General features: G+C 50.4%; 1 protein-coding gene across 2 annotated transcripts in view; it reads left to right on the forward strand.

Moving 5' to 3' along the window:
- Nucleotides 1-20,454, forward strand: part of LOC105190613 (CUGBP Elav-like family member 2) — a 384,647-nt gene that overhangs the window by 204,081 nt on the left and 160,112 nt on the right. The window lies entirely within an intron of this gene.

Consider the following 20,454-nt stretch of genomic DNA (forward strand, 5'->3'; position numbering starts at 1 on the left):
GAGAGGAGCGGCGAGAGAGAGAGGGGGGGAGAGAGAGAGAGAGAGTCAGAGAGAGAGAGAGAGAGAGAGAGAGAGAGAGAGAGAGTCAGAGAGAGAGAGAGAGAGAGAGTAGTCGTCGCGTTCGATCTCGTTACCGCGGGTGAAGGGTTAACGTCGTTAAATCTGTACGATCGAGTCCCCGCGGGATTACACCGCGAAAGAGCCGACTTTAATTATGAACGAGTTATTCCCATTAGTAATAACAAAGGACGGTAATCCCGACGAACGATTGTAGCGTCGCGTTAGCGACCGATTACCGTCGCCGGACGCGCGACGGTACAGCTCGCGCGAGCCAGTAGATAAACTCGGCTGGAATATCAACAGGACCAAGCTTATTTGTATGTAAATGTCGAGCTACTGGCAGGCCACTCGCGCGCGCGCGAGAAAGAGAGAGAGAGAGAGAGAGAGAGAGAGAGCGCTTACTGTCGCTCTCTCGCGCTCCCCGAGAGAGCTTTTCAGCGACGACGACGACGACGACAAGGAGGACTACTCTCCACTACGTCCCGACTTCGTTTAACGCAATCGCCCAAGTTTACTGTCGTCCTCACCCCGCTCGCCCCGCTCGCCCCGACGCCAATTATCGCGCCAACGATTATTACGTGCAGATCCCGGATCCCGGATAGCCGGCCGATGCGCGACGATACCGGCCGTCTTTGGTGATGGCCGCCGGTGTGAGCGGGGCTGCGCCGTAGCGACGACGTAAGAGGATTTTTCGGCAGGCGGCGAGGACGAGCGCGAAACTTCGGCAAACATAAGCCGCGCGCGTCTAATTGGAAGCCGCCGGGAATCGACTTATATCCCACGGAAGAGTGCTCGGGGAGCGACGGAATTGATTATGGAAATTTAATGAACTTATGAAACAATAATACGACTTTCGCACGCGCGCCCCTCGCGGAAAGTATCAATTTGGAGTTACTCGACTGGCGCGCACTCGTCTCGACGAGAGCGCATCTCGATGAGATGAGACGCGACGCGACGCGACGCGACGCGACGCGACTCCACTCCACTCGGCGACGTCGGATGACGTTAACGACCTTCGACTGCAGTCATCGCGTCGCGCGCGATAATGCTCTTACGCGAAGTCCGCTAATTATAATGTGTAGATCGCATCGACATCGCAAGGGATAACGTGCCGACGATTTTTCATCAGCGCGAATGGAAGCGGTTTCAATTCAACGGCGGCGACGGCGGCGGCGGCGGCGGCGACGGATAGCTCCCGTTAGTAAAAAGGTACACGACCGGAGGGTGGACGAGAGGATGAAGCGCGGCGTGCGATCGCACGCACCCTACGGCGCGACGTTCTCGCCCCGTGTCGATCCTCTGCCGGATCCAGCTTCGATTCGCGAGGCGGGACGGGGAATTCGCACACCTCGGGGGCATCGGGGCGAATTGTGAAAGTTTCACGGTGCGTTAACTCCGTGTAACGCGCCGAGTAAGAAATACCAATTTCCAATCTGTATTTAACTTTTCAACTATCCTCAGCGACTATCCGCGCTGCAGTCTATCCTCGAGTCTCTCTCTCTCTCTCTCTCTCTCTTTCTTTCTTTTCGGTAGCGCAGCAAGTCCAACGACGAAGGACGGAGGGTCGGACAGACGGGCCGTCGGGCGAAGCCGCGGGGATTCCACTCGCTATAAAACTTGCACGGATGCGAGCAAGTCGTGCTCTTTTCTCGATCGCGGCCAGCCGCGCCGCTCTTGTCTCCCGCTCTTGACAAGAGGCCGAGACAGCGGAGACTGTGAGCAATCACCTAATGCAGTGGGCTCTTACACGGCTCACCCCCTACGTGCCAACCCTGTCGGGCCGGAAAGAAGAGTCGCGCGCGCGCGCGCGCGGGGACTCGACGGAGTCGAAGATTCGTCGCGGTTTAACTGTCTCGCGGAAAAGCACGAGCATTCGCCGCTTTTCTCGCCCGGGCGCGAGCGCCTTCGATCGCGGTGCGCGAGGTTGGCGCGCGTTCGTTAGTTTGCCGATTGCTTCGTGAAATCCTCGTTCGCGAAGATTGAATGAGTCTCTTTGTCTCCGCCACCTCTTTCTCTCCTCGGCTTCTTTATTTCCCCCGGAACTTTGCTCTTTGCCATTGTCGGGTGTGCCGCACGTAGCGGATGCACCGGCGCCGTGTGTCTGCTTTAGTTGGATGGTCCTTCGTCGAGCTCGAAGACGCGAAGCGCGTCGATTGTAACTAACATAACTTTTGAACGTACCACACTCGAGGGTATAAATATGATAACTTGGGCAAGACGAAGGAGACGCGCACGTGCATGAGAGAGAGAGAAAGAGAGAGAGAGAGAGAGAGAGAGAGAGAGAGGGAGCATATCGCGTCTCACTGAATGTATATATTAAAACTTGAGAACGCGGAATACAGGATGCGCGAACGCGTCGAGCAGGTCTAAGTTGGGTAGTTTTTATCGCCCAACTTGCCGGAAAGATGCGGTAGGCACGCAGCTTCCGCGTGATTCAGCGCAGTATCATTAAGACAAGTGCAACGCAAGTATAGTTCCTTATTATATCCTTATAGCTGTTCACGTGTCTTACCGGATCGTCGTTGTTATTCTCAACGGCAGTTACCTCGCGCCGCGTGTAAAGCACTCTCGCTTTCTTGTTAGGCGAGTTTAAAGTACCGCAGCGTGTAAGGGAAGGAAGCCCGGATCAGGTTGCGGTACTTTGCGAGGACGCAACAAGCTCTTTGCTCTTCTTCGTGCCGCGCCAGTCGGGTTCGCCGCCGTTAAAATATTCTCTCTCCTTGGTGACTTCGCGAGCGACGGTAAAAATAGGAATTTTCCTGATTAACTCTAATAATTGGACGCTCTCTGTCCAATTCTTCCGGGCGCGAAATTTTCTTCAATTTTCTATGCTAATTACGATAAAAGTGTGCGATTCTCGCGAATTAAGAAATCCATCCTTCGTATTTATCTCCACGATCTTTTTAACTTCCACCCAAATTAAATAATCTAACCTTTGTATGTGTCGGTTTCTTTTACTTATTCCGAATTAAAGAAAGGATAGATAGACGTTGCAACTTTTGTAGAATCTCGCGCAACGTAGAACGACTTCCTCCTCCGAGTAAACTTTTAAATGTAATGGAAATAGACGTAATGGATAAAGACAATAAATTGCAAGATGTTTCGCAAGAACCGAGGAAATCCTTTCTGATGTCTAAATCAACCCGAGAATAACACGATTTACTGCGAAGAAAGAGAGGGAGAGACAAGAAATCAACAATTATTAGCCGCAACAAAGCGCAGCCTCCCTCCCCGAGCGATCGAAGTTTCGCAAAGTAATAAAAACGCAACGATTATGACGCCTCTCTCGCGACACTAGCGGACAACAAAATCACATCGATCGTCGCCCGCGGCATAATAATGAATAACGGAGGGCGGCAAAAGAGGGCGTCGAAAGCGTGCACGCTGGAGTCGATCATCCGGCGGGGGGGGGGGGAGGGGGTAACATTTCGGCATGGGGACGGACAGACGGACGGACGAACGGAAGGAGGACTCTCTCGCGAGCGGATGTATAAAATGATCGTTGCTCTTGCGGCAAAGTGAATGTTCACGGCCGGCCTGGCCGATATTTATGTAGTGCCATGGCGTGCCATGGTTTATGGTTTTTGCGCGGTCCATGGCAGGATGCAAAGAGCGTCGTAAAACAGGGACGCGGAACGTTACCGGAGAATAAACGGCCTATGGGTACCTGAGCGCATAAATTCGCTCGTGCGACGTGCGCGTATATGTATTTTTTCCACCCCCGCCACCCTCTCTCAAATGATGAGAGTCAGGGATACTTGGCACGGCGATCAAACACGCTCGGGAAAAGAGCCGCTTCTAAGACGGCGGCTCGCATGACAGTCTAATAACCCAGCTTTTATGGTACAAGGCCGCGATGTTGCTCGGCGGGGAGGGAGGGGAGGGGGAGGGAGATTTGTGAGACCCTGAAATGGCGCGGATGGAACTTTACGGGCGAGCAAAAAGCCATAAATCACTAACGAGACTCGATATTATTTACTTTTCCCATATGACTTTTGAATTCGTTTCCCTGATGCATCGTTTCCTTGCGACAAGGGGACGCAGGGGTTTCGAGAATTTTCGACTGAGTTCGGGGAAAGGGAAAAACAATGAGAAAGAATAGTATAAGCTAAGAATGTGATACGCACGAGATATTGATCCCTTGGGAAAATAAATCTGGCGCTATGAGGACTCAATCGTTCCAAATATCGACGTCGGCACTTACGCGCGATAAAATAATTCTTACGTGGACGGCGATAGAGGTGAAGCGGGGCAGGGGGAGGGGGCTAGAGAATAATGGGATACCACCGAAATGCACAAATTGGGGCGTGCTTCGCATCCGTGAACGCGCAAGGGCTATAATTCTATTTCCAGCCCGGGAATGATAAATTCGGAAGCGTTTTATGTGTCGGACGAGAAGAAACGTGGGGTGGATATATTCGGCCAGAGGGGGAGGAAACACACTCTTTATTCGTACAACGTAACTGAATCAGGGATTTCTTGTAAGAAAGGGGGGTGGAAACAGCAGAAGAAAAAATTAGGTTTCTCCCTCCGATATCGATATCCTCGAAGATATGATTTGATTTAACCCGTAACTGCTGTTCACCGGTCAAATTGACCGGTAGGAAACGGAATTGATGAATATCTTGACAAATAATAACACGACCACACAACTGCGCGTATATCAGTCGACTGACATTCGGAATGTAAGAAAATACACCGACGGATGAATACGCAACAAGAAAATTAACCGCGTTATTTAAATTTCAAATAGTGCAATGGTCCAATTGACCGGAGAACAGCAGCTACGGGTTAACGAGGTAAAACATCGCGAGAGAAAAAATCGCGCGGTTACCGGAGAGAGTTCGAGCGCCAGGTGGGCGCGCTCGCGGATTCTTTACGAGGCATCGATAATCTCCATGAGATTTCGTTTTCCCGCCATCTTCTCCTCGGCAAAGTTTACTTGTTTCGCAGCGAGCAAGAGTGGAGGTAAAGGCGACACGTTCATCGAACTTAGGGACTACTTCTCCAGAGAAATGGAGCAAGTTCGGTGCAGCCTAGATCGCGGATAAAGATACACATCTAGCCGTAATACGAGCGCTATAGCCCCGCTCTTTCGGCAGTTAAAAGTTTTCGCACTTTTCAGAGAACGAGGTGCATCGATAGCCCGTACATTTCTTCTCGTCGCGGAAGAACGAATGTGAAATTCTTCGACTAAAGTAAAGTACTCGCCGTTGTTCTCCTCGCCTCTTGCATTACAAGAGTTTTATTTGTGACGATTATTAACGTAAGAAATGCTGCCACATAAACCGGAGCGTTATAAATAAATTTGACAAAATTAAATTAATATTAGATTGTTCACTCTCGGTGAAAGCTCGTAAGAAAAAGTAGACAATCCCATAATCAGGCATAACTTAATTTTCCTTCGTCTTTTATGACCTTCTCTATCACTGGAAAAGAGATATATTATTATGATAAAATATATCAAAATGTATTATTATGATAAAGTTATGCCTAATTATAAAAATATCGACTTTTGACTGTTTGCAAAAATCCCTACGAATTTATCGAACAACCTAAAATAAAGTTAGTCGGTTTAGTTTTAACGAAGATTTTCGTCGTGCTAAGTACGAGAATGTTATTTATTTATACACGGAAATAATAACATTGCAGGAAATTTTCGAAGGGTTCGGAAATGGGTACGGGAAAATGCAGATCCTTGCGTTTCGCATTCCGGAAGCCAACTTTGTTGCGCGCCGGTTTCCGTATCGCTGGCCTCCCGCCTAAATGGCATTTTTACCCCGCTGGGAAATCAGTAGTTCGATGAAGCGTGTCTCGTATGCCGTCGTTAATTCCATTTGTAGCTATTTGCTTGACTTTCCTCCGGCAACGCGGTCGATCGCGAACCTGCATCCAATATAGATATATATATATATATATATGCCACCATTCTCTTGTTTTTCGTATTTTGTATGTTTACCATGCGGCGGTTTGTACGTTTCTTCCTGTCGAACGATGATTCGACTACGACGAGAATCGAGAGTCGGCTGTGAATCGCGTCGATGGCAGAAATAAGGAAAAACGCGGACACGCGCGGAAAATTCTGCCTCTTCCGGAACATGGATTCTCGCTTCGTCGTTTATCGCCTGAATATTTCATCGCGATCTAATTGACCGGCGAATTGAACTTTGCGTTCCTCAGCGTAAATTTTAACTTCAATTTAATCGTTCACTTTATGATTGTTAGCAAAGTGGAGATTGGTTATTTCAGTTCCGCCATTCGAGTTTTGCCTCTGTTACCTTGTAATTGCACCGACGGTTTCCATCTCTGCTGTTTTGCCATTTCGACCGACAACACGCGAGAAAGAACGAGAAAAGCTGGATGAAAATCGCTAGAAGGTCTCCTCTATTTCACGCGTTGCGCGTCCTCCGTTTTATTTTCATTAAACTTCGTCCGAAAAATCCGAATAAATATCCACGTCTTGGTCTCATCGAGGATAGGATATCATCTTCCCGCGAGTGTATTGATATATCGGTCCAAGAAAATTGAAGCCGAGTTAGAACGACGAGATGATCTCCTGTCGTCCCTCGCGTATTGTTTCGCCCGTTGAAAAATTATCCGCGATCGTTCGAGCGACCGACGGCGGAAATTCGCACGATTTACGAGTGCCGCGCTAATTCGTTCCATTTTCCGTATCCTCACATTTTCCCTAGCTATCGATAACGCATTCCTCGCGCTGACAGAATGTTCTCTCTCGCCACACTTTTGGGAACGATCGCGACTCTAATTCGTCGACGATATGAGAAGAGCAAACAGAACATCACTCCGCTCGCTGCTCATCCGACAAAGGATCGAAGACCGATTGGAGGGGCGCGTCGTTGCGCGCGACGGAAGCTCCGAGTCGAATCTGAAACGACATTCAGAGACGCGGAAGAATTTTATTTGCCACGTCCGTTCCCTCACCCACCACCGCCGCCCTGTAAATTGAGTGGCTCCTTGTGCAAATTCATTCTTTTGATAAATGCGGGAGCGAGCTCGGGCCGGCGGTGACGCTACATCTCGAGAATTCCATTTCCCGCGAGCTCGATAGACGGCGATAACCAAATCCCGCGTAACCGGGAAACGGTGATATTTTTCGATACAAAATACAGTATTCCCATCCCTCGTCTCGAGGTCGGCGATGGTTCTTCTCCTCCGCGACGGAACGCGGTGGGATGGGGGAGTAGATGGAGGTGAAAGGAAGGAGGAGGAGGAGGAGGAGGAGGAGGAGGACGGTCGACGGGGCGCGCAGACGATTAATTATGTCGCCCGCTGTAACTAATCCCGCGAGACAATGGGGTTGAGTCGCATCTTCGCGTCTTTGATAACAATGCGCATTGAATCCGATACCGGGGGCGGTCCGCCCTCCCGCCAGCACCCGGTTCGGCAACCGGCCGGCGAACAATGCCGCGCCATCCGCAGGTCACGAGGCTCTCACCGCCGCGGAATTTCCTCGATTTCCTTGTTTTGCCGGGCTTCGCCGCGAGAGTAATGCGTAGAGAGAGAAAGCGTGTAACGTTACAACGGCGGAGCGCATCGAGACGCGGCAATGCGCGCGCACGCGCGCGTCCAACACAAACACACACGCACGCGCACACACACACACACGCATGCACACGCACACGCGCGCACCACACATATACACACCGTGTGTCTCGCGCTCGTAACCGGAGAGCTTACTTAACCCAACGAAATTTGCATGGCGTTGCAACGACGACCGACAATGTTCGCGAGACATGTTCGCGAATTTATTTCCACGAGAAACTCTCGAAGAATCGGTTTTACGACAACGAAATATCAAATATCGAGCGTTCCGTGAGACCGCTGAAGAGATTCTTGGTAAAAAAGTTACACGTCATTATTAATTACGTATATCAGAACGAGAGCAAGGAAAGGAAAAATCGAGCGGAAAAGGAGCAAAATAAAGCAAACAGTTAACGGCAGTAACGTGTTCATCGCAGATGTAAGCTCGCCGAGACTGATCATTTCTCAGCGTCTCGTCGCTCCGCGAGCAAGACCGACTTATTAAGCCCAACTGCGAGAATGGACGTCGGAAAGTTCAACGGAGGACGCGCATTCATTCGGTAATCCGGCGTATGTACCAGCGTAGCGGCGTACACCGCCGTTTATTACCTCAGCTACGAGGCGTGAGTCTTGCGAGATTGAACGCATAAAGCTAATTAACCGGCGATACAACGGCGGGTAATCTGCTGGCGGTACTCGCGCGAAAGATACGCGCTCATCTGCGTGCACGGGGTGTCTGCGAAATATCATTCTCCTCTCGCCCGCGTGTTCCTCGCTCGACTCCAGTCCGCTTCTTTTCAGGCGCGAATCGATCGTGTCCTATTGTCGCAGTTGTTCAACCCGCGGCGTTAATTCTCAAATTATAAAGCAATAGAAAATCACACGCGTGTTTGCAGTTTGCAGTTATTTTCGTTTAACGAATTCTCCCTTCGATCTTTCGACTCGACTCAGCTCGAAGAGCGTGAGAGCGTTTCGGGATTCTTCTCGAGGAGGTCTTCATCGACAAAAACCACGACGATCAGCTGCGACACACCGTATACATGGCGAGAGGAAGGGGAACACGGAGGAGGACGGGAAAAAATGGCGGGATAGGAGGCAAACAGCGAGGAAAGTTCAATTTCGCGGCAGGGTCGACGCTAATATTTAACTCGATTTTAAAAACCACTAGAGATCGCTTAAAGCACGGCGACGTGTAATAGATAATACAGAAACAAAGACGGAGCTCGCGCGTTGCAACGAAGCAAGCAGCGCTCGCAAATTTTGCCCTTCGTGATTGCATGAAGTGCTAATATCGATTTTACCGTCTCTCTCGGTGTACATCATTAAAAAACGGACGCATATTATTAAAAAACGAGCCCACTTTTATTGCGTGCAACCGTGCAAGCATCGCGATCGTACGATCGAATCGTGTCACTTTCACGTCGTTAATCTAATATCGAGACAAATCAAAATCTGACCTGACGAGATTATGGATTTTATCTCCAAAAAGATAAAAGCAAATATAGCAATATTCGCAGATATTAAATATCATGCTCTTCTGATACAATTAGATTAATTCGCAGAGATGTCGGCATTACAAGAAGCCATTATTATTCCCTAATCGCATTTAATCTCCTTTAAAGGCAGAAATCTAATTTCCACCGAAGCCGTGGCTTTCTGACTTTCATCGCGGGCTAAATTTCGCCCCAACCTAGGTTCATTTCCGCCGACCAGTCGACATTTTCTACAGGTATAATTTATTCTTGTAATAAATCTATTCTTGGCTGATGTCTTATCTCATACAAAAAACAGCTGTACATATCAGGCGCTTGGTCTCAGCTTTCCAACGAGCATCACCCTAATTTTCTACGACTACGCCTAGGAACGAAATTATCGACTAAAACATCAAGCCGCGCTCCCGATCGGATCGCCGCTGCGCCTGCTCGCCCGCACGTGCGATGCAGAAGAGGGAGAGAGAGTCAGAGCTGCGCAACGCGTAATGGGACTTACTCCCACTCCCATTCATGCCAGTTGACGCTTTTCACCACGCGGCCATTCAGCCCGCGACATGCGCAGACGCACGGCGCACCACGTGGTCGGCCGGCGTTAGAGCTTGACCACGTGCTTTTCCGACGAAATGCCACGAACGCTTCAAAGACCGTCAACTCGCGAACGAATCGACGTAGAGGCATGAAACAAAGCGCGATCTTCTCTCGTCGTGGGTTCACACTGACTTTATAATTGCCGATTCGGAGAATAGACCGAGTGGCCGGACGTGCGGACATATTCAAATCGACCAGCTCGTTATACAGCATATGTACACCTGTCTTTCTCTTACTCGTGACACAACCGTCTGCAGATTCGTTTCTTTTATCGCAGCGATAACGAAATCGATATTATCACCGTGGATCTGTGAAAGGCACTTTACGCGTGACCAAATGAGCGTTTAAAGAATTTGTTATCTATTTCGTCGTTTACCATTCGGCGGTATTTTCTTCATCGTTTTATGTGGATCATGATGAACGCGATAATGGGTTTCGTTAAATCGTTAAACATTAACTAAAGGTATAGAATTAGATGAGCGAGCTTAGCCTGAAACGTAGGTGAAATTTAATGAAATCAAGTGTCCCCGAGATTATTACTTCACTTTATTCTCTCTTTTTCGATTTATCGTCGGATATTTCGTTCAATACCAGAGCGAAAAAAAGTTACAGTTTGCATAAAGCATCGGCCGATATCTAGCGTTACCAACATCTCTCGACGGATATCTCTCGCGATATAAAATCGCGACAACGGCAATCATAAAGCATGGGTTGCCATCGTTTTGTAAAGCCTCGATGTTGAAATCGCTAAAACGAGTGGTGATACTTGCTCGCTCCGCCGATTTACTCGATGGCGGGGGGGAGATACACACGTGCACATACATATCGTACACGCATGATGTGACAAAGTAGCTTACGACAAAATAAAAAAAAAAAGCGACGAAAACGACGTCCGCGGATATCAGTGTGTTTATAAAGAATCTTTTTCTCGTTTTACTCTCCCGTGAGTTCTATTAGCCGAATCTCCGTCTTCGTCTATAATTCCGAAACGCACTTTATATTCGATGAGAAGCGAGCCGAGAACGATGCAGCATTCGTGCGATTTAGCGCGCACGATTAATCATTATTAGTATCGAGTATCGGAAAAGCAGAACCACCGCGCTCGTATTTTCGGTATCGACTGACATTTATGCGCCACTTAAATACCAGGAATACCGGAACGATTTTGCATCCGCTTGCGCCCTCCTCCCCGCCCTCTCCGTCGCCCCTTTCCTATCTCTGCCTTTTCCGTACTTTAGTGTCCGGTTAAAGAGAGTCAAAAATAAAGCCCGTTAAAATTGTGAACGCGCCATATGTGCTCTCTGCGTATAAATTATGCGCGTGTGAGTATGCGTATGTGTATGTGTATGTGCGTATGTGTGTGTACGCGCGCGCATGCGAGTTAGATGCAGGTATATGAAAACGGTCGCGTGCGGCTCCGACGATCTCGCGTTAAGATAATTAAAGAGCGAGAGCGAAACGAAGCGCGCGCGGGGAGACTGGGGAATTAAAACCGGCTAAATAACGCCCGTCCGGCTTATTTGCAGGCGTAAAAATTATTTGTTTCAGCCTCGTTCTTCGTGCGCCGCGGCAATAACGCGTACACGCGCGTAAATGACGCGGAAACATCAGGGGCCGCTTGTTGAACCGAAGCTTTCGTGCAACTTTCATTTCGTGCAAATTAACTGTAACCGCGCACGCGCGCGCGAATGCGCGAGTATTATCCGCAGCGTGTAAGTGAATAAAAAACAGGGAAAAGTTAACGGCCGGCTAAAGCGTATAAGGAAGTTCTCGTCGTCATCTCGTCGCGTCGTGTGCTCGCTCGGAATTGAACAAGACGCGCGCGTTTTCTTCGTCGCGAGCGTCGCGAATCATTCAAGTCGCGCAAGATACGTCAACTTCGAATCATCCGCGACGCGAGGCCGCGCTTCCTCTCCTCCCTCCCTCCCCCCCCCTCTCTCTCTCTCTCTCTCTCTCTTTCTCTCTCTCTCTCTCGTCGTGAATATTTTTACCCCAAATATTGATCATTATTGAATGCCCGTGCGGGACTCGGCATGTTTGCCGAAGGGTATCGTCAAGATCGAAGCAAGCGTCCAAGTGGCTGGTGGACACGATGAGTCACGTTAGCATACAACCGCGGTGCCGTGTTCTCCATTAGATAGCGTCTTGTTTTCTTAGGGCCGACCTGAATTGGGCTCATACTGCCGGACGCGCGCGAGTATGACTCACCAGCCGGCCGGCCGGCCGGCCGGCGGACGCGCGCGCACGCGTGCGAACGGTTTATTTTGACGGAAAATATAATGGCGTGTCGTCGTAGAAAGAACGACGGACGGTCGCTTTTCCCACGTCGCGAAGCGACTACGTGTCATCGCTCCATTTAACGCGAGCGAACATCGCGCATCATTTATGAGCGCACTGACGATGGCATACGCCGTCGACCACGGGCCGCGGAAACTTTTCTTTCGTTCCCCTCTTTCCTGTCCTGCCCCCCTCCGCTCGATTTTTTAAAACTTGTCGCGTCTAAACTCGTCGGGCCGACTAGCTGGCCGGTCTCCAAGCTTGTCCATTTTTAATACGCTACGTTTAATGGGCCGTTGCGGTTACTTACGACGAAGTGGCAGTCGGCGAAGTAACGACGCCAGTGGTTGAAGTCACAGATGGGGCTGAGAGGGTGGTAAGGGAATCGTCTCGGGGGAGGGGAATAGCGAAATTCTAATTCCGGATTAGAGTTTATGCTTGGCAATCTCGCGATGGGCTTCGACGTCTACGACGACGACGACGACATCGCCGACAGCGCGGCGCGGGGATGGACGACGTCGTTATCGGAGGTGCTTTCAAATTAAGCGACCCTTCTACGCTGGTCCCCGACGTGGCTTTACAATCCTACCCACTCGCGGCCGCCGTTCATGAGCGTCGCGGACGCCAAACCGATCGACGACGGAGGCGCGTCGTTAATTCCGAGACGTGCGAAATTACAGGCGAAATTATGGCCGGGCAAGCGCGTCCGTTGTCGTTATTACGCCGCGGAGGGTGTAATTGCCGAGTACAGCGGAAGCGTGCAAAGCGTGCAAAGTTTACGTGACCTCCTGTCTCCCACTTTTCATATCGCAGGAAATACCAAATTCGCGGGACAATCCGAAAGAGGGGAATTTATAAATCAAGAGGATTTCCATCAAACTCCGACTGATCTTATCGACGATTTCAAATCGCTATCGGGCAAGAATAACCCGCCCTATTTTATTAAAACGGTTACTGCCGAGCGAGCGACAAATATTAGTTGGAAATTGATGTTTCCGCTAACTATTCATCGGCTAACTTAAACAAACTTCGACGAGAGTTATCTCAAGTTACTCCACATCTCGATAGTCGCAGGAGAAAGGATTCAATATTCGTTTCTGAATTTATCGTCCCGTGTAGATTCACGTTTCGTGTCGGGACAGACAAGAAATCTCGGTGCACACTGCAAACTCGAGTGTGTTATTTTGACACGCGTTTTTTCGCGTCTGAAATCACGTCGTTTGATGCATTTCTTCGATATCAACGCGTTTAAACGCGTTAAACGACGTGATTTAAGACATGGTATGCTATATAAAGGAAGCTTCAGCTTATCACGCGTCAGAATAACACACACTCGAGTTTGCAGTGTAGTCGTTGCGAGTCCTCCAGCGAGAAGAGCCCTGCGGATCCGATAGATTACGTATGCCGTACGATAGGCGCGCTCGCCGTAAATACAGTCGGTAAAGAGCCGCGTAAAAAATCGCGAGAGCGCGAGCTCGTCCGCCCTCCTAAGACGAGAATACGCACGTCAGACGCGGAATCGAGTGAGAATCTGCAGTCGTCGTCGAGGCGGCGGGCGACCGACGTTGCGTAACAGGCTATTACCGCCGGTAGCGATTTGCGTCTCGTTCGCGTCGTGTCTCGAGCACAGCGGGCGGCGGGCAATTTGCGATACAATTTAAAGAAGACAGCCTCCGCGCCCAGCCCCTCTTGCCCCTGCGCGCCGCCCTCTGTCGGTTTCCTCTCACCGGCTCGCTCGCTCGTCTGTCCGCCCACCCGCGCTTTATATTTCGTGCTTGTAATGGCGAAACTTTCCCTTAACGATCCCGCATCCGCTTGAATTATGCACGGCGCGCGCAAGCCCCGGCCGACGACATATCCTTTTTTCCCTCCGCGACTACGTGACCGTGCCGGATCCGCCCGGTGGCGGCTTTCTTACTCCCCGCTCGCCTCTGTTGTTTGTTGCCCAAATGCATCGCGCGCATCGACGAACATACACGCGACCCCCCCCTCCCTTCTTCGCACCCCCGCCCGAGTCGCGTTACATCGTGACGCGGCGATATCGAGCGGAATCGATTGCCGGAGGTAAAGGCCGCCGTGGTTCGCGCGAGGCTGACACGGGCAACCGTCGAGCCATCGCTTTGTCTTTTAAGTGACATCGAGAGTTCAGCTGCAGGGAGCGACAAGCGACGTCACGTAGTCACGAGGGAGAGAGTCTTCAATCGTGACGCGGTCGCAATCGGCAAACGCGACTTTCCAGCGATCGGGAAGAAGAAGAAGAAGAAGAAACTACACGCTTCCTTGCAGCCGCTACCAAAAGTATCGCTCGCCCCCGTTTTCCCCCGTCCCTCATCCTCTCGTGTACTCGCCGCACAGTGCGAGGGTGGCTATTCGTCAATGCAAATCCGCGAGTTCTCCCCCCCCCCTCATTCATACAAATTCCACGCGCGCACATTCGTTGCACCCGCGCACCGTCCGTACGGTTAATGGATGCGGCTCCATCCCTCGAGGGACTGGGGGAAGCCCGGCAATACGGGTAGGGGGGACGTCGGTGAAGGAAATACAGGGAGGAGGGTGGCGACTGGTGCGAGCCTCGGAAATGCGCGGGGGATGACTCCAAACGTACGGCCCGATAGGGAAATCCGGCATACGTCCGACGCCCCTACCGCGATATCCACCCCATCCCCGCCTCTTGTCCGTGTTCCAACTGACGATAACGTTTCCGGCTGTTGTCTCCCACTTCCGTGCTTTATCGTCTCCTCCTGACTTACGCGCTAACTATCGGAAAGATTTCGATTCGTTGATCCGCCGCCAAGGACAAGGGAGTGCGAGGGCGAGGGGAATTAATAGTCGGAGGGTGGAAGCGCCGGCCGACAGAATGGAGGGCGCGCGACCAGTTTTATGGACCCCGAGGCGAAACAAGTTCTCGGGGCGAAACAAGTTCTCGGGGCGAAACAAGTTCTCGGGGCGACGCAACCAGGTCCGGGGAATTCGCGCGCGCCGGTCCTTATAATTGAGAGGTTCCGGCGCGACCGGAGGCGCAAATCGGAGAGAATCCTCGCGAGCGGAGGGTTTCCCTCCGCGCGAAGACAGAGGAGGTGGTAGGAAATATAGTTAAATATTGTTTATTTGGTAAATATTGTTTGGTCGGCAAGATATATACGATATTAAATTTCACTTTTATATTTATCACGCTCACGTTCGCGCAACACGCAGCAATCGTGAGAGCAAACAAACAATAAACCGTCCGCAGCTGTCCGTATCCGTAGTTACAAAGCGGGGAGGCAGTGACACGCACACACATCGTGGGAGGGGAGCGGACACACAAATCAGGGATAACTGCGAATTTACGATTCGATTGGGAAATATCCCGGAAATGCGTTTAACACGCGCGACGCGTCGTTCGCTCTTACGTTCGGGTTGTCTTATTCCCCTGTTTTCCTCCCTCTTTTCGGAAAAACTTCGACGCTCGTCACGACTCCGCGACCAATCTTGTAAAATACGCGAGAAGGAAATTAGACTTTTATCACCGGGCGCGATAAAACGTCAACGTCCGAGAGAGAGAGAGAGAGAGAGAGGGGGGGGCGGGGGAGAGAGAGGCCGCGTTGCACGACAGGACCGGGAATAATATTAAGAAGCGCAATTCCGACGCGAGCGCGGACGGAATTTACGATTCCGCCCTTTGTTGCCGGCGACGCGGCGGGTGCCTTTATGCGTTTTCGCGGAAGCGACTTTTTACCGGCCTCCTTTGGAGGCGAAACTAATCGGAAAAGGCTTCCGCGTCGTGGAGACTTTTTTCCCTTCTCCACCTCCCCCTCGTCCTCAACTCCTTCTCCTCCTCCGTTTCCGTTTTCCGCGCTGCTTTTCCACTTCTGCAGTAGCGAAATGATTATCCGACGCTTCCTCCTTTCAAGGAGGACCCACCGCGTCTGTACATGCTCCGTCCTTCCTGTATACTTTCCCTCTCTATCTCTCTTTCTCTCCCTTTCTCTCTCCACTACATTACTGCTCTACTACCACCACGTTACCGTCCATTGCGTCACAACCATGCCGCCACCCTCTCTCTCTTTCTCTCTTTCCTCCTTTCTCTCTCTCTCGTTCTCGGCCTTTCTGTCTGCTTCTGTCTCTCCCTGCGCTCTTCGTCGGCCTCTATCTTCCGCTCGCCATCTCTTCGAGTCCGTTCTCGGCAACCTTACACACCGACTTCCGTGACATCTTTGACCACTGGACGCATCTTCAGAGTCGGCGCCATTCGTGGCAGCCAGCGACCATCTAAGATTTGAATGGGGACCCGACGCGTTTGATGTCTCCTGCTTACCGGGCCCGGCCGCTGACCGTCATCTCCCGTCTCTCAGAATCTCTTCTGCCAATTCAATGTCACTTCGGCATATAATCACGCTTCGAAGCACAGGCAGTCTATTAGCCGAGCCGACCTTCGCGGGCGGTCCTGGACGGCTCTCCGCCGTCGTCTTTCGTCCATCATCTTCGATGTTTCCACTTGGGAGCGAGTTGTGCGATCGACAACTTCCCCGCCGGCGAAACATTATCGGTTATTCGGCCGAGATTCAGACGCACGTATCGGGGAGTCATCCGAAATGAACATCAAACGTATGAATCAAAGACGAGCCGCGTCTTCGTCAGCGAGCTTCGAGAACGCGCCAAGCGCCAAAGTTTCGACGATGCGTCGGAAATTAGCCGCGAGACGCAAGCAAATCGTATACATCACGCCGGCGACACTTTGCGCCGAAGGAAACGAGAAGTCCGGTAATCGCGTGCGCGCGCGCGCGCGCGCACAATGCTATCGCCTGCGACAATATCTCTTGGAGAGAATCTGATTCTCGATACGCTCTGCCGTTCGTGTTCCGCGACTCGCCGGTCGCTGTGCGGCGGTCTTATCTCGCGTCGTGCTTGTCCGTAAAATTGCACGCGACGTTACAAGACGCCGTCGGCAGGACGACGCCGGTGGGGCATCGGGATGCGTGCGCGCGTGATTATATCCCCCCCTCCCGTCGTCGTCGTCGTCGTCATCGTCGTTGTCGTCGTCGTCGTCGTCGTCGGTCGCGACGCTTTTCGTTCTCTTGTCGCGATTTTCCGTGGGAAATGCAACTGCCTCGAAATAAGGATGGGCGATACAATAGAAAATATCGATATTTCATATCGATACGTATCGTAAATAAAAACATCGATACATAAAAGATATCGAATAAAAAATATCGATGTTAGTAATATCGATACCACTAATATCCTTATTTTTTACTATGTACCTACTATATATTTATTTATTGATTTATACTTGTTTACACTAAAATCTATTTTGGTTACCGTTTTTGGAATGCGTCAGAAATAGATGTATTCCTATAGTCATTTCATAGGAAAGAAGGAAGGAATCCAATTTACATTGACGAATTGCTCAATCGTTGTATAACCGTTGTATTTTCTGAACGCAGCCTTGTATTTAAGTCCGTCTTAAGTTCGTGTTTAGATACTATGTAGCCAATGAAATGGTCCGTACAATATCTGAAGATGAACTTAAGACGGTCTTAAATATAAGATCCGACTATGAATACCGGCCTAAATGCGTGCAGATTAAAAATATTATTTGTTTAGTTTCAGCGACATTTTCGTTCAAGACGGAGTATTTTTAACAAATTACATGATATGTACGCAAATTCAGAAAACTTCTTAAATTACCCGCATTCAGGTTAGCATAAAAGTACGCACTCCGAGCAAGTGCGTTTAATAACAAAAAGTTACTAGGCACTGGGACGAAGCGAGTGCATGTCAATCGAAATCGCCATTAATTTGCAACGGTCTGCGACAATTCAAACGCAAACGGAACTGAGAATAGCTGTGGTTGGTAGCGCTAGTTCCAAAAGTTTCGGTACACTAAAATTTCCGCCCATAGAATTACTAATGATTCTACTATTGAACCGTATCGGAAGTTCGATATTGCTCTTGAAATATCGATACACAGTAATATTGAAAAGAAGAATATCGATACTTATAGGTATCGATATGTATATCCAAAAGTATCGATATTTTAAAATATCGATACTGTATCGCTCACCCCTACCTCGAAATCGCACGACGACCCGCTTCTTTCTCGAGCGTAGCGCGCGTTACGTTCCCTTCGCTCGCGCTGGCCGGTCGACGCTCTTTAATTATCTCCGATCGGCCGATCGGAGCGACCGACGAGAAAAAGACGCGCGCCACATCGTCGCGCGCTAAGCGACAAATCGCGTAAGCCGGAGCACCGTTAGATCAATGTAATATTTATGCGTGCCTTCGGTACGAAAATAACATTCCGCAGACGGGAGCATGACACTCGCATTCGGCTGCCATTCCGAATTGCGGGATCGGTATAATTTCGGGATCCTGTCCAATGTCAACGCGAGATAAGTGACGTACGGCGCGGCTACATGTATATGTAGTGCTAAATGTACGATATGTGAGCACCGCGGCGCGAACGCTCGCACATAGATCCGCGAGACATTTGGCTTGTCAACCCTTAAAGGCTACCATGGATGAAATCTCACCCTGTGGGAATTTTTAATCCTATTAAAAAACGTAACGTCACACTGTGACGGTACTAATTTCATGGATACTTATTCACACCATCAGTGGTGACAACAAATTATGATAAAACAGACCAATTCTCGCATATACTTTGCTACAAGCAATAAAAAACAATAAAACAAGAAAAGTTAGCTCGGGGTGATATTTGGTGGTAGTTTCTAAAGGTTAAATTCCTTGACTCCGTCGGCCTGCTGCGTCGAAATTCATTAATTGTTAATCAAAACATGCCTTTGTGGCCTTTCTCAAATCTATCGGATTTTTAACGATCGCGCTTCCGTTTAACTTTTCCTGCCGCACGTGTGGATCCTCCTTCGTCAAGCTCTCCGGTGAATCCGTACGTTCGCGACGGAATCTCAAGCTCTCTCAGGTACAACATTTTCGCTGTCCATTGATCTTTTCGATTGCAGGCAGGTAACGACAATTTAGTTTATTTTCAACGCGCCACAAGGGCCCGTGCAATCTCTCATCTTTTGATATGTCTTCCGATTCATTACCCAATAGGACCATTACGGCAAAGCCAGAGAGCCTCTCTCTCTCTCTCTCTCTCTCTCTCTGTCTCTCTCTCTCTCTCTCTCTCGCTCGCTCGCTCGCTCGCTCGCTCTCACTCTTTCTCGACGATTTATCGGAACTCTTAACGAAGTTCCGACAGTTAGATGGCTAAGTTACTCGTTAACGTCCGGCGGAAGGGCCGCGGTTTCGCGGGAAGTAGTCTTCGAAAAATCGCAAACAAACTTCGTAAGACGGCCAATCGCCGGACGGCGACTAATCGCTCAAAAGTTATAACGAGAGAGATCCGGCCGTCGGTTATTACGCTCGAAGTGAAGAAAACAGTCGAGAGAAGCGACGGTGGGGAGAGAAGGGGGAGTGTGGAGGCGGAGAAAGTCGGAAAAGCAAACGGAGGCAGAAGTCCGCGCGCGCGTTCTAGTCGTCACGCGGTCAGGCTTTACGAATTTCCGCGAGCAGAATCCAGTTATTACTTACCTCCGAGTGGAACTCGGAGGCCGCCCACCGTGAAGGATTCAATAACTCTTCGCGACAACTCTAATCTCCGCGCTTTCGTCCGTCGTCGTCTCGTCTCCGTCGCGGCGAAAACGCCCGCGTCTTCCCGTCTCGCTCGACTTTTCAAAGCGCCCGCGCTTCGTTAAGCAGAAATCTACACCGCTCGAAACAATCGAGATTCACGCTGCTCGCGACTTTGAGCGACTGGGGAGGAAAAGTTCCGCGAGACTTCCGTCGCGTAAAAGTGACGAGAATAAAGAGAGCTGAGAATATACACAAAGGTACACACTTGTCAGAAATCGAGCCGAGCGTATTCGCAAGCGATATCGACGCGATTCGAACGCGATGTCGAGGCATGAAGAAGCGATTATCTAATTGTCGCGCGCACGATATGATTAGATTTGATCGGCGTTCTTGTGTGCTCGAGGCCAAGTAGCGAGAGTACACCCGACGATGCGCACAAGTGGTATCGTAAGTACGATCACACACAGAGGAGGGTCGTAACTAGAGGGTGATCCAGACCGCCAGAGTGGAAGGGGGAGGGGGGGAAGAGGTATAAGGGTGGTCGGGGGTCACGGGATCACGGGGCATGATTTCACGGGACGGTGGCTGGGTGAGTGTCATGCCATCGGATGGCAGAGCTATGTGCTTCATGTATCATGTACGGCGAGCTAAGGGGAGAGCGAGAGAGTACCGCGAGAGAGCGCAGCACGGGATGGCGGTCGGGAAGGGAACGGAAGCGGGGGAGGGTGCCTTTGCACAATGTGACGGAGAGCATTCGATTCGAAAGCAGATGTCGCTTCCGAAACACGCGTCGTGCCTTGCATATTTATCCGCGACGAGAAACGAGATATCCCTCCTCCTCCTCCTCCTCCTCCTCCTCCTCCTCCTCTTCCTCCACGAGGAACGGCGCAGCAAGGCGGAGAAGACGGCGGGCGGG

This window comes from Harpegnathos saltator, unplaced genomic scaffold (genome assembly GCF_003227715.2).
Source record: "Harpegnathos saltator strain DR-91 unplaced genomic scaffold, Hsal_v8.6 scaffold225, whole genome shotgun sequence".
Classification (NCBI taxonomy): domain Eukaryota; kingdom Metazoa; phylum Arthropoda; class Insecta; order Hymenoptera; family Formicidae; genus Harpegnathos; species Harpegnathos saltator.